This window comes from Odocoileus virginianus, chromosome 10, assembly GCF_023699985.2.
Source record: "Odocoileus virginianus isolate 20LAN1187 ecotype Illinois chromosome 10, Ovbor_1.2, whole genome shotgun sequence".
NCBI classification, from domain to species: domain Eukaryota; kingdom Metazoa; phylum Chordata; class Mammalia; order Artiodactyla; family Cervidae; genus Odocoileus; species Odocoileus virginianus.
In genome coordinates this window covers 45506623-45521575 of record NC_069683.1, presented here as the reverse complement: position 1 = coordinate 45521575, position 14953 = coordinate 45506623, and the positions used below count along the sequence as shown (strand labels likewise).

The window sequence follows — 14953 nt, the reverse complement described above, 5'->3', positions numbered from 1 at the left end:
GGAGAGTGAGAGGACCCTTAGGGGCCGGTGACAGTGACAAGACTGGAAAGAGGCCACCTGGAGTCACCACAGTCCCAAGCAGGGCTGTCAAAGCCGCTCTCCACTGGTGGTGGTGTCACAGAGGTGGGCTCTGGGCCGCAAGTCGGGAAACAACCTGCTGCTGGAAGCTGCACGACCTTGGAGCTGCAAGTTGTAGAATCCCTGAAAGCTCCACGCGTGTCTGGAAAATGGGCGTATACCTACCTCTGATTCGCTGAAAGGGTGCCCACAGATGGGTGTGCAGCCGGGTATGTACCTCACAGTAGATGCCCAAGCCCTCCTCACCTTTCCTCTTTTCTCCTCGCCTTCGCTCTCTGGACTTCAGTCTCCAGAACTGTAAAAGGCAGAAGTAAATTAAAATGGTTTCTGTTACATCTTACGACCACTTTTTCCAACCCCCAGGTCATTTTTTGAAATTTCTAGTGACTCGATGGAGCCAGCACGCACACTCTGCATGAGGGCCCTTTGCCATACACACACACACACACAGGCCACACGGGGCACGCTGACTCTGTCACCAAATAGGATTTCAATCCTGAGTTACATATGCTCTGTGAATATGGTATTCATAGATTTTTCAGAAACAGTTCTGATTTATGACTGTTTGTCATCTGAACAGTGACATTTTTAGAATGAAAGTGTTGCCAGGACAACAGGTATAAACCAGGAATGCCCAGAAATCCTATGAATACCCACTGGGGCCATGATCTCCTAAGATAAAGAAGACTCCTGCCACCATCCCCTGCTGGGGATGCTCACTGCCCTCTGGGTCTCTGCTCTAGGACATCTCCTGAGCCCCCAGGCAGGCTCACTGCTCCTTCTCTGAACATCTCAGTTCCTCGTGTTTTCTTTTCTCTTCACAATTAACTCTGCTTTGATCACCTACTTGCCTCTCTGCCTCACATTCACCACAAGCCACTTAGGCACGGAAACCCCCATGCTGAACTCTGCCTGGCAGATAGTAGATGCTCAAGACTTTCCCGATGGCCCATTGGTAAAGAATCCACCTGCAATGCAGGAGACACAGGAGTCATGGGTTACATCCCTGGGTTGGGAAGACACCCTGGAGGAGGAAATGGCAACCCAGTCCAGTATTCTTGCCTGGAAGAGCCCATGGACAGAGGAGTCTGGTGGGCTACAGTCCATGGGGTCACAAAGAGCCAGACATGACTGTGCATACAGGCACAAGAAATGTGTATCACAAGAAAGAACAATGACTTCCCAGCTGAGAGCAGGAATGTAGGCAGAGAGCAGGGGGTTAACGCAGCTCCTGGTCGAAGCTGGAAGAGTCGGCTTAGCCATCAAGAAGAGGGCTGTTGTTTCCTCCCAGGCAAGCCAGAGCAGGCTTCTGCACTCTCCCCCTCCAACCCCCGCACACACAGCTCTGCAAATGGCACCTGGTGGTTGGCCAGGGAGCTGACATCCTCATGCCTGCAGGTGACAGGCCGAGAGGACAACCAGTGCTTTGTTGAAAGGTTTTCAGAGTCGGAGTCTCTGCACTCAGAAGAGGAAAGGCAATACAGAACCCTCTCCAGGCAGGGCCCAGCCTGGCTCCGGCATCCAGAGTGGATCCCCTGAGCTCTCAAACCGGCTGCCTGGGCGCCGTCACTTGTCACTTGACATTGGAGAAGGATGTTTCTCTCCTTTCCAGCTCAGACAAGCTTTCGGAGACGCTATCTGACTGGGATATAAATCCATTGAGAAAGCCCTGGAGGGAGCCCCTCACAAAGCCCTAAATTGGACACTAAAAACAGATAAAAGCCGATGGTTTAAAGGCTTTATGTGAGCTCCATTTGGGGGAAGGAATGAAAGCAGGGATTTAGTTTGTCCTCACCTACCAACACACTTTGGGAGGCTGAGGACTGAGATTTTAAATCTTTTGTGTTCCTGTTGCATGGATTCGAGTGGACGATGAGCCGGAGTGGAGCCCCTGAGCTAAGACAGCCGCTCCCTTGCCTCTCCACCACAACCACCTACGCCAAGTGCAGGGCTCAGCACTCCAACACCGAGCCCTGGCACAGCCCAACAGCTGCCCCAGTGATTACCCAGGTCAAGGTTGGCGGCATTTCTTTAGGACCAGCTGGGCCAGGTCTGCATGTGCTGCTCCTGCAGCCCAAGGCCCAGTTTCCCCAGACCAGGTGGGAGATGGGGCAAGTTAACCAAGAAGGGGTGTTGCCTACCTGGACGCTACCTCCTCACATACCTATGTCTTCCTTGGCTGAGACCCTGCAGAGCAAACACGGTACCTAGGAAGATGGAAAAGCCAAAATAGACATTTGGGGAGGACTTTGACCCAACACCAAGGATACCATGGAACCCCGAGTGACCAGGAGCACACAGCCATCCTGCAGCCCCCTGTTCAGGTGATCAATGCAAGTGTAGCTGTTCTGATCAAAAGTCTAGGCCATCACTTTCTCAAAATATTGCCATGAGTGGAATAAGGGCAGTACTAATCTTATTCTAATTCAGTGGTTCTCAGTTTACACATTAGAATTACCCAGTAAGCATTTTAAAATCCCAATGTCCAGACCACATCTGAGACCAATGAAATCGAAGATTTCTGAGGCAATCCCCTGTTCTAATTGGCCAGACCTAAACAACAAACACATGGAGACTGAGGGTTCAAGGGCACTTGTATTTCTCAAGATTCTTCCTTGAGAAGAATTCTGCTGCCTTCACCTCTACCATCCAATTTAGATCTGAAATGGGGTTGGGGTGGGGAGCTGGAGGGATGGCCATCAATGAAGGTCAAAGTCAAGACTACCAGTTTCCTTCCCGCAGGTGTGGTAAGCCCGACCTTGGAATGGTCTGAGTTAGGATTTGCAGGTTATAGAAACAGCCTGCTGGCGTCTGGGATCATGTCAGATATGGGAGGGGTGTAGAAGTCACATAGTTGACTACCTCCAATTTTACATATGAAGACACAGAGGAGACTGGGGTGTAATCTAACTAGGGTCGCTGAACACTCGTCTGAGTCCTGGGCCCTGTGCTGTTATACAATAATGCCTCTCTTGGGGTTTCTGGTTCTATGGGACTTCCAGCTCTGCCACTGAAAGTAGTGGTCTAAGACAGCAAAATCTTATGGCTTCTGGCAGCCTCTTCCTGAGCACATTCACCAGGACAAAGAGGAGAGGCGTTGTGGTAGCACCCAGGTGAACAGGTCTGTTCTTGAATCTTGGGCCTGCCATATAGATTCTCTGTGACCTTGAAGACCCTCTCAGACTCTCTGAGCTTCCACTCATCTTTAAGATGGGGAAACTAGGGACTTCCCTGGTGGTCCAGTGGTTAAGAATCTGCCTGCCAATGTAGTGGGCGTGGATTTGATCCCTGGTCCGGGAAGATCCTGCAGGCCACAAGGTAGCTAAGCCTTGCACCACAGCACTGAGCCCATGTCCCCTCGAGCCTGTGATTCCCAAAGCCACCGCCAAGAGAAGACTGTATACCGCAACTGAAGAGAAGCCCCCGCTCACCGCACCTAGAGAAAGCCTGTGTAGAAATGAGGACCCGGCACAGCTAAATAAATAAATAGATCTTGAAAAAAGCAGTCTACCTGTTACTGTTTGCATTAGATAAAAAAGATGGAGACGCTAGTAATGGTCAAAGGAGGCTGCTAGGTAAATGATAAATGAGCTAATGTGTCTAAGGTACCTGAGCTCATACTAAGAGCTTAGCAAAAGGTGCTTTCCACACCTCCCTTCCCTCCTCCTAGTCTTTTCCTAGAATTGAAATGATGTCTCCAGCAGGCAGGATCACTGCTCTTCGTCTCTGAAAGCCATGCAGACTTGGACCAGTGTAGAATGTGTGTCCCCAAGCATCTATAGGATGGAAGCTGAAGGACCTTGCTCTGTCCCCAAGAGAAGCCCCTGGGCTATAGTAGAAGGGGTGGGGCAAGCTCCTTCAAGTTTCATAGGAACGTTCTCACAAGCTCAAGCCTCTGAGCAGAAGGGTCATGGTTCTCAGCTGGTCCCTCTAGTCCCAGGTTGGCATCCTTTACGGCCTGGAATTAAGTGAAATAATTAACTAGTCAACAAGTACCAAGTGAGTACTTACTTTGGGCCAGGGATAAAAGAGTGACAAGACAGACATTGGACACGTTATGTCAGCTCCGGGAGTTCATGTTCCTGGAAGGGAGCATGGCTGGGGGGCTCTGACCTCGAGACTCCTCATTAGCAAGGCAGGGCCAGCCCCAACTCCCTGCTCTCTTCCCAACTTCACAGTTGCTGCTGAGCCTCATGCTTTAACGTCAACCTGAGCTGAGCATGATTAGGTAGCATAAGGCCGGATGGAAGTACAAAAAAGAAAAGCCCAAAGCTTACAAAGCCAAAGAAAAATGGTTCAGGAATTATATTAGCATTAATAATCGAGGGCTGACAGCCTATAGATTTAAACATTTCCAGGCCTAGTTCCCAAGGCTGGGAACGAGAGCGTGGGTCTCATCACCTGCCACTACAGGAGGCTGTGGTGGTAGGTTTTTCCTTTTTAACAGCCCAGGAGAAGAGGCTGTGCTTCCCAGGTGGTGGGGGCAGAGGCTGCAGGCTCACTCCAGGTAGCCCCGTTTGTTTTTGAATTGTAGATGGCCCAGTTTGATTGGAAAGTCAGAAGTCTAGCCAGGCCCCCTGCAGACCTATTTATGTAGAACCCATCTCCTCTCTGAGACTGCATAAACATCTGAGACTACCCAGGCTGTTGTCAGAGCAGGTGCCAATGTCAAGCTCATGCGGAACATTTGGGGATCGCTGGAACCCTGAACAGACCCCCCACCCCCGCCCAATGTGCTCTCAGAATTTCCTTTTCCTGCCTCCTGTCTGCATCCTGCCACATGAAACTTTTAGCATCTGCCTCCTCCTCAGCTCCTAAGTTCAGTCCCTTCTTCCTCCTCCACCACTTCCGTTTCATCTCTAAATGATCTAATATTAATGTTCTCGTCATTACAATGTTCAGAGGAAAAGAACGGGTTTTGTCCACAGAGAGAGGGAGTTGGGAAATTAATATAATATTTGTTCAGGATTGATTTCAAGCTGTAATCCCTGCTGCCAGAGAGACCCATCTGTTTAAAACTATCAGACACTAATTACCCCGAGCTCGAACACAATAGCAGGATTGAGGAGCCATGTCCTGATACTCCCACACACGCTCGCAATTTAGCATTGTTATTTATTAAGGGAAAAAGAAAATCTCTCCATGAAGATGGATCTCCCATCCACTTGACTGGCAGAAGCTCCCAAAGGACTGAGCACAGCGGGAAAGAAGCTTGTGGAATTTCTTGATCAAAGACTGCCAGGAATTGCATTCATCTGGATGTACAGGCCAAATTCATTCCCAATTCTTTCCCACTCCCAGCCCCAGTCGGATTCCCCACCAAACCAACTCTTTGGTGATAGTTAATAAAGATACCATCATCCTCCAGGTAACAGGGGTTGAAACCACTGATTCATCTTTGAACCTTCTCTTTCTTTCATCCTCTTGAGTAATCAAGTGCCAAGACCTTCAAAGTCTGTTTCTACCACTCCTCTCACATCTGGCCTGAGTCCTTTATTTTCAAGGCTAACACCCGAGTATTTGGGCAACAGTCTAAGCCGTAGGTGTCCAATTCTGGTTTCTATCTCCTTCTAATCGATGTTATGGCCCGTTGTTACCACGATTCCTCCCACCAAAAAGGAGAGGGCAGGGAGGTGAAGTGAAGTGGAAGGGGAAGAGAGGAGAGAAAGCTGGCAGCAGCACAGTTAAGTCATTCACCTGTTCAGAAACCCTCCATGGTCCCCCTAGGCCACCAAATAATTGGATATTTAACACTCTCCAAGCACTGGCCTCAAGGCATTTCCAGCCTTCCTTCCCCCTTCTATTTTCACTCTGTAAATGTATAATCCAGAGAAAGTGGACTAGTCTAGTCTCCTCATTCATTGTAGACATTCTTGCCTCTTCTCCTTTGTCAAGTTCATTCTCCTTGAAAGGCCTGACCCGGCTCCCTTTGCCCCTTCCTTCTTCCAGCCCTTCCTTATTCCACAACCAGATCCCTTCCCTTTCTGTGATCCACTATAGTGTTTTGTTTAGGTCATGCTTTAAGGTATATAGAATTTGCCTAATGTATATATTTGGGTCCCTGCGATGCTACGATCCCAGTAGACTGAACACTCCTTGAGTTGGCAAGCAATATTTATGGAACTCCTGTCTGGACCAGACACTGAGCAAGGCACTGGGAAATAGTAGTAAATGAAATAGACATAATTCTTTCATGAGCAGTACAGTCTGATGACAGACAGTAAATTAACATGAATGCAGCATTTGTGAGCACACAGACTCCTATCAAGGAGGAGTTCCGGGTGCTCAGAGAGATACATCACTAGACTAGGGGTATGGGAAGGTCTCTATAATAAAGCCATGGTTTAAGGTAAGTATTATCTAGGCAAAGAAGGGAGAATGACATTTATTTTCTACCTTCTATCTGGAAGAAACAACATGTATTAAGGTCCTTCAGAGTCACACATAGGTTCTAGAAAGGTCTCATTGGAAGCAGTGTAGAGGATGGATACCATAGGAGGCTTACAAAAGCAGGAGTAGGTGGGCCTGCGGGCATGACAGTAAGACTGGAAACTGGAAACCCGGCTAGGAGTCTGTCATAACTACTCCCATGTAGGGTAATAATGATCTGAACTCTGTTGGTGAACAGGAGTTGAATTTAAGAGATATTAAAGTGGAAAAAGAATCACTGGAATTTAATTTCCAGTGGGCAGTTGGTGAAAGAAAAGGATAAAGTCCAGAAAGGCTTTTGGGTTCCTGGGTTCTGGGTGGAGGGTAGTGTCCTTAACCGGGAGAGGGCATGTCAGGAGCAGCAGCACATTGGAAGTAAGTCAGGAGTCCTCCTGGGATTTACTGAGTCAGAGGTACAGGAGATGTTATAAGGAAACTTCCAGCCGTTTACTGGACCTACCATGATGATATTTGTAATAGCTTTATTGAGGTTTAATTGACATACAATAAAGTACTTACATTTCAAATGTACAATTGGATGAGGTTTTTTTTCCTTTTTGAATATTTTGTAATTTAAAAAAATTAGTGAAGTATTAATTGGACTGCAAGGAGATCAAACCAGTCAATCCTAAAGGAAATCCACCCTGAATATTCATTGGAAGGACTGATGCTGAAGCTGAAGCTTCAATACTTTGGCCACCTGATGCAAAGAGCCAACTCACTGGAAAAGACCCTGATGCTGGGAAAGATTGAGGGCAAAAGGAGAAGGGGGCGACAGAGGATGAGATGGTTGGATGGCATCACTGACTCAGTAGACATGAATTAGAGCAAACTCTGGAAGATAGTGAAGTACAGGGAAGCCTGGTGTGCTGCAGTCCATGAGATTGCAAAGAGTCAAACGTGACTTAGTGCCTGAACAACAGAAAAAGTTGATTTACAATGTTGAGTTAGTTTCAGATGTACAGCAAAGTGAATCAGTTATATATATAGCCAGTCTTTTTTTTTTCTTTTTAAAGATTCTTTTCCCCAGTTTGATGAGTTTTGGCAGGGATCTACATCTCAGAATCCATCAACACAGTCAAAATAGTGAACATACCCACCACCCAAGAAGTATCCTCCTGCCCTTCATAACCTTTCCCTGCCAGCCCTCCCCACCTCTCCTCTCAGGCCACCTTGCCAATATAGGTTAGTTGGTCTCTAGAGGTTTATGTAAATGAAAGCACAACAGTGTATTCTCTTTTTTGTGTGATTTCTTTCATTCAGCATCATGATTTTAAGACTCTCCATGTTATTGCTTGTTTCACTAAGTTGTTCCTTTTTATCACTGAGTGGTATTCCATTGATTAGATGTTCTACAGCTTGTTTATCTATTCATTTATTGATGGATATTTGGGTTGTTTCCAGTTTGGGAATATTACAAAGAAAGTTGTTACAAATATTTGTATACAAAGCTTTCATCTGGTGAAAAATTACTTATTTCCTTTTTTCTTGAATAAATACCTACAATGGAGTGATTGGGTCATATGTATGATTATAATACTGCAGTAAAATTCTGCACAAACCCTCTGAATTAATACAGATGCCGCAGATTAAGGGGGCAGTCCCTAAGAAGACTGCTCTCACTTGAGATGCCAACCACAAGTTTGGGGATCCTCAGGCCACCTATTCTTTGGAAAAATTGGCAGCAAATTCAGAAGTCTCTACACCTTCCTTGGGTTTTATGGTTTAATACAGCTTCCCTGGCAGCTCAGCAGGAGAGAATCTGCCTGCCAGTGTAGGAGATTCGGGCTTGATTCCTGGATCAGGAAGATCCCCTGGAGAACGAAATGGCAACCCACTCCAGTATTCTTGCCTGGGAAATCCCATGGGCAGAGGAGACTGTTGGCTACATTCCATGGGGTCGCAAAGGGTTGGACACAACTTAGCGACTAAACATAGCAACCCACAGAACTCTGGAATGTATTATACTTTCAATGTGTTTATGATAAAAGATACAAATCAGGGCCAACCAAATGAAAAGACCCACCCACAGTCAAGGTCTGGGGGGGACCCAAATGCAGAGCCTCCATACCCTCTTTTCCTGGAATCAGAACGTGTGGCTCTCCTGGGACATCAGTATGTTCACCAGCCAAGAGGTTCCACTGAGCTTTGGTGCTCAGAGTTTTTATTTGGGGTTTCATTATGTAGATATGATTGATTGCATCACTGGCCAGGTGATGCAATCCCCTCCCTCTCTGGAGAAACTCAGGCCAACATCACTTCACTCAAAGCCCAACTCTATAATCACAAAGTTGGTTTCTCTGGAAGGACCAACCTCCATCCAGAATCAAGTCCTTAGTACAAACTCAGGTGTGGTCCCCAGGGGCCCATTGTGAATAGCAAAGACACTACTTCCAAGGGTATAGAAGCTCCCTCCTGGAAACCAAGAACAAAGATTAATCAAATTCTTTGTTATACAACAATGGTGTTTTATAGTCAATAAATCTTTGTTAAATATATTAATGACTAAATTCATAAATGAAAACACCAATAAATGAATGACCAGGAATAAATCTTTTCCGTTACACACAAATGAAAACCATCTCAAACTAATTAAGCAAAATGTTGGCTTGTATAGTGGAAGATAACTAAGAGAGTTCAAAGAATGAAGAGCTCCACGGATCCAACAATCAGAAGCCAGAGCCGGGAATCAGTGCCATCAGACACCAGCCTCTCACCATCCGCATCTCATCTGTTTGTCTGTGTCATCTGCAAAATAGCTTTTATGCCCTTGTGACAGAGAAGATAGTTTTCAAATGCCCTGATTCATAGCTTTTTTCCCCCCTCTTAGCACAAATATATAAATTCCAGGAAAGAACTCTAATTGGCTCTATTTGGATCATGTGATCAATTCTTGGGCCAATCACTGTCCTAAGGGAAGAGATGACTGTCCAGGCCTGGGTCACATGCTTAGCCCTGTGGCCTGTTGTGATTGACAGGCCAGTTAGAACCATGGGGGCCACAAAAGAAAAGCGGATGTAGAGATAAACATTATGTATCTACTACATTTTATATCTATGTAATAGTTTATTTATTTTTTTATTTCTTTGGCCACAGTGTACAGCATGCAGGATCTTGGTTCCCCTGTTATGGGATGGGCCAAGGCTACCCCATAAGCCTCTGGACTGGAATCCATCTCGGGAAAAGTTGCACGCACATGTGTGGGAGGGCCCCCGGGTAGGTCAGGTGTGGAAAAAGAAACCAGATTATTGGCTAAAGGTAAACAAAGACCCAGAAGAACTGCCCTAAATACAATCAAACCTCTGCTTTACTGTGCTCCTCCTCATCAGGAAGGCTCGTTAGGAGGCCCCCCTCCGGGGGAACACCCACCTCATTTCTCTCCAGGTGTGCACCTCTGTCTTGCTTCTATCTTAACTGACAGATCATTTCTCTATGTGCTCTCCCACTTGTTGCTGTGCTACGTCTCTAACAATAAACTCTGTACCTGTATTCACAGTTTTCAATGGGGGCAAAGATCCAGGAAAAAATAGCTTCTAGCCTCTAGCCCTTGCTGGTCTGGTGGTTAGGATTTCTGGTCCTCATCCAAGGCGGCTTCCCTGGTGGCTCAGATGGTAAAGTGTCTGCCTGCAATGCAGGAGACCCGGGTTCAATCCCTGGGTTGGGAAGATCTCCTGGAGAAGGAAATGGCAGCCCACTCCAGTACTCTTGCCTGGAAAATTCCATGGATGGAGGAGCCTGGTAGGCTACAGTCCATGGGATCACAGAGTCAGACATGAGTCCTGGTCTGGTGGTTAGGATTTCTGGCTCTCATCCAAGTTACTCAGGTTCAATTCCTGGGGAGTGAGTGAAGATCTTGCTTCATGTCACTGTTCACTGCTGCCTCTCCGAAAGCACCCTGACCAGGGATCGAACCCATGCCCCCTGCATTGGGAGTGCAGAGTCCCAGCCACTGGACCAGCAGGGAAGCCCTTGTCTATAAAATGTTTTCAAGTTTAGAACATACATTGTCTCAGGTAGTCTTCACAGTGACTCTGTGACCTAGGGCCTCACAGACTTAATCTTTTCATTGTAAGTCCAGAAAAATATGTACCTAGCTTGTATTTCAGAGTCTAGACAAAAACTTTTCATATTCTCTAATCAACTATTTAATCACATATTAATTGAGCCCCTATAAGACACCAGGAGACACAGCAGTAACAGTGCTGTACTTGTGGCGCTTGTGTTCCAAGGGGAAATGGATAATAAATAAGCAGAAATGCAGCTAGCAGTACTATGAAGAACATAAAACAGGCCAGTGGGAAGAGGCGCTTTGTGTACAGTGACCGGGGAGGCCTCTCTGGGGAGAGGTCAAGGGCACTGAGATGAAGCAACTCCACGGGCCACTCCCCTTCCAGCTGCAGCCTGAGCACATTAACTCCTTTGTGGTTGCATGTTAGTCACTCAGTCATGTCCAACTCTGCGACCCCATGGACTGTAGCCTGCCAGGCTCCTGTGACCATGGAATTCTCCAGGCAAGAATACTGGAGTGAGTAGCCATCCCCTTCTCCAGGGGCATCCTCCCGACCTCCTTTGCTCCCCAGGAATGATACCCACAGCCACCAACCCACCCAGAGCACCTTCCACTGAGAGCTCCCTCTCTAACTCCTTGATGATGAGCCTGCCAAGTCTGAAATGGGGGGGAAACCAGAACAAAGTGAAAAACATTTAAACTTCAGCTTGAGTTATTCAAATGTAACTAAGGGCGCTCTTTCAGAGTCCTCTGGAAAGGAAATCATGGATTCTCTTTGGCAGTAGGATCTATTTTCACCTGGCTAGGGTGACCCTCCAAGGACTTCATGTGGTCATTTTAGGGGCAGAAGCGTTGAACTAACCAAGGTCTGTTCCAGCACTAAGCTTTGAAGTTGTGATGAAAACAAGTTCATTTCTGGCCCTTGATCCAAAGACAATGCAAAGAGAGCAGCATCTCTGTTCCTTTGGGAAGCCGGCCCTGTCTTCCTGGTAGTCAGGAAGCCATGTAATATGTCCACATCAGAACCAACGACACTTCTGGGAGACCATCAGACTAAGACCTTTCAATTGGAATGCCTAATGCTATTGATTAAAGAGCAGACACCAAAATCAGAACTCCCCTGGACAGATTTATGCTCTCCTTATGTTTAAATTTTGACTAGTGCACACTTGGCACCCTTAGGAACTCAGAACTCAGACAATAAGCAGAGCCCTGTACACTTTTCCTGGAAGATGCTTGCATTAGCCTCAGTGAGGGGTAGAAGGCTAGACCTGATTTCAGACCCTACCGCCTGCACCTTCTGTGTGGCCTGGTGTTCCTCATCTTTATGAATAGCAGCTGATGCCACTTGTAAGGTGCCCCAGAGCACAGAGCTGAGCACACCGAAGATACTGAAAGAAAGTGAAGTCGCTCAGTCCTGTCTGACTCTTTGCGACCCCGTGGATTGTAGCCTACCAGGCTCCTCCGTCAATGGGATTTTCCAGGCAAGAATACTGGAGTAGGTCATCATTCCCTTCGCCAGGGGATCTTCCCGATCCAGGGACCGAACCCGGGTCTCTCGCATTGCAGGAAGATGCTTTGCCTTCTGAGCCATCAGGGAAGCCCCTGTATAGATACTGTACTAGATTAAAAGAATCAATGATATAGTTCATAATTTCTAAGTTTGAGGCAAACACCAGGGAAAGAAATTGAAAGTGCCTTGCTGGTCTGAACAATGTAACATCAAGTCTTCTCTCCACCTTCTTAGCTGTCCATAGAGCTCCTATGTTTCCTTCAGAGGCATGGTTCAAAAGTCATCTCTTGCATGATGCCTTCCCTGAGGCCCCAGGCACAGCTGCCCCATTCCCACTGTACATGTAAAGTACCCACCACCCAGCACTATAACATGTACATGGGTACACATGCTTCCCCAAGCCTGTAACAGTGACTTGGGAAGAAGAGTCATGTTTTCTTAGCTCATTTTCCTCATGCTCTGCCCAGTGACTGGCTGGGGCTAGAGAGTCAGAAAATATTTGTTAAATGAATAATTCAGTGAATGGACAGATGGGCTACTTATGCAGACCAGGGCCTTTCCTCGCTTCGAAATCCCTTTGACCATGGATTACAGGTTGGAGAACATCAATCAAAATCTCGGCATAGTGAAATTGGTATGATGGTCTCAACACCCAATAAACAGTTGATCCACAGAGCTGTGCTTTCTTTGAGGAGCCATCTCAGTTCCATCACCACTGGGAATTGTGATGCAAAGGAGAGGCTAATAGGAAAATAGCCATTTCTGGAGCCTGAGCCAAAGATGGAAATAAGATGGAGAGAGATGAATTACCCATGAAGGAGACAGGGACACCCTGATCCCCACACCTTGCCTACCTGACTAACCTTGGAGATCAGGACAGTGAGAGAGAACAAAGCCAGATTGGCTTTAATAAAGGCGAAAATCTAGTGGAGGTCTTCCTCCAGGTGGTCCAGTGGTTAAGAATCGCCTTCAATGCAGGGGACACAGGTCCAATCCTTGGTCAGGGAACTAAGATCCCACATGCCGCAGGGCAAAAAAGTCCATGTGTCACAACTAGAAGGAAGCCCATGAGCCTCAAAGAAATATCCTGTGTGCCACCACTAAGGCCTGACACAGCCAAAGAAATAAAATTTTTTAAAAGAATAATTGCTAACCGTAAATAAAATGACAGTGGTTAGGATTTAGGTTAGAGCAATCCATTCCCACCCCTGGAGAAGGAAATAGCAACCCTCTCCAATATCCTTGCTTGGAGAATCTCATGGACAGAGGAGCCTGGTGGGCTACAGTCCAAGTTGTTGCAAAGAGTTGGACACCACTGAAGTAGCTTAGTATGCATGCACGCAATCCTTTGCCACAGGAAGACCCCATGAGTGGGAGAGCATGGGAGATAGATAATAGAATTTCATTTTCTGCAGTTCTTAAAAGAGGCTTCCTCTTCTCCCACACCACCATCCCTCCTCAAACTTGGCACAGTGATTGTGGGACAGTCCTGCCTGGAATTCCAGGGAAAGAGACTGGGATCTCCACCAGCCAGAGGATTATGGGAATATTCTAGGTTCCTATTGCCAGGATACCGGGCAGACCACCAGGGACGGAGCGGAGGCTTCGCCAAGCCGCTATTCCAGGCATAGCAGCGTCAGTAATTAAAGTTCACTCCATCCTGACACCAGCAGAAGGGAGTATAACTGGAGAGGCCCAGGTCTCACATGGAGGGAGGTGAAGCAGGGGCTGCGGGCTGTGATTCTGCCCACCCCCTGGTTGGTGTGAGGCAAAGCCAGGTGCAGGAAACAGCTGAATTAAACAATGTCATGAGGGTGGAAGGAGGGAGGTGCAGTTGTGATAGGAAGGAAATTCTCATCCCAACAAAGGAAAATCAAAGCCCCAAATGATTCCGCAGGGAGGAAAGGTGAGGGGGAGGGAAGTGAAATGGAAAACATCAACAAATTGGAAATCAGGCACTGAGGTGGTGGAAGGGATTGGATGCTCTCAAGCAGGGAGACAGCTCCTCAAAGGGCTAGTCTTTCTGGTTCAGATCCAGCAGATCAGAACCGCATTTCCTTGGGGAGAAGGGGGACCCTCTGTACTGTTTTTGCTCCAGCAAAGAGGTGGCCAAGGGTAGGCCTCTCCTGTCCTGGAATTCTGACTTAGTCACCAACTCCAAAGACTGGTTTATTCTCTTGTAAACAATGATTTCCTGATAAGGTGAAAGGCCTCCTGGGTACCCTCAAAAACACTTCTTATCTTAACTTCAGCAAAAGTGCAAGAAGTCAGATTGATCTGTATACAAGTCCAAAGGCAGTGTGCAGGTGTCAGCTCTGCTGAGTTTCACATCTAAAGGATGTCCACTGTCCTTTGAGAATCCCCTGAAGGGTTAGTTGCTCAGTCATCTTCAGCTCTTTGCCACCCCATGGACTGTATGTAGCCTGCCAGGCTCCTCTGTCTGTGGCATTTTCCAGGCAAGAATACTGGAGTGGTTTGCCATTTCTTTCTCCAGGGGATCTTCCAACCCAGGGATCAAAACCAAGTCTCCTACATTGCAGGTGGATTCTCTCCTGACTGAGCCACCCGGAAGCCCCTGGGGCTTCAGCAATTTGAAAATTACTCTCTAAGCCCGGGTTCTGGGCAGAATGAGTGTCTTGCCAGTGGACTGACTGGCTCCCCCTAGTCAGGACGTCATCAGGCAGACAAGGTTTGCAGGGCTCAATTACTCTGGGAGTAGTAGTTATGATGCCGCTTTGAAAAACCAACATATGAGGCTCAAAGTTGGCCATGTTGCTTCCTAAATTCCCTGAAAGAAAAAAGTCTGAATCAAAATAGCCTTCAGATATTCATTTCCAATCAAAGGAACATAAAATAATGCACAAGAGGATCAGTTGAAGGAAGCAGGGCTGTCCTCCCCAAAGAGAGAAGGCTCAGGTTTGCAT

The 14953-nt window shown here is 47.1% G+C and overlaps 1 long non-coding RNA gene across 6 annotated transcripts in view; it reads right to left on the bottom strand.

Moving 5' to 3' along the window:
- LOC139037156 (uncharacterized) overlaps window positions 1–8668 on the bottom strand; it is a 43622-nt gene extending 34954 nt beyond the window's left edge. For 5 of the 6 annotated variants that reach the window (XR_011489986.1, XR_011489989.1, XR_011489988.1 and 2 more), the window contains exons 1-2: window positions 8579–8668; window positions 325–373 (exon numbers count right to left, since the gene is read on the bottom strand). This is a non-coding gene — a long non-coding RNA (uncharacterized lncRNA). Of the gene's footprint in view, window positions 1–324; window positions 374–2219; window positions 2286–8578 lie in introns of all 6 variants that reach the window. The other variant, XR_011489987.1, reaches the window with a different exon arrangement.
- Between the last annotated feature and the right edge of the window lie 6285 nt (window positions 8669–14953).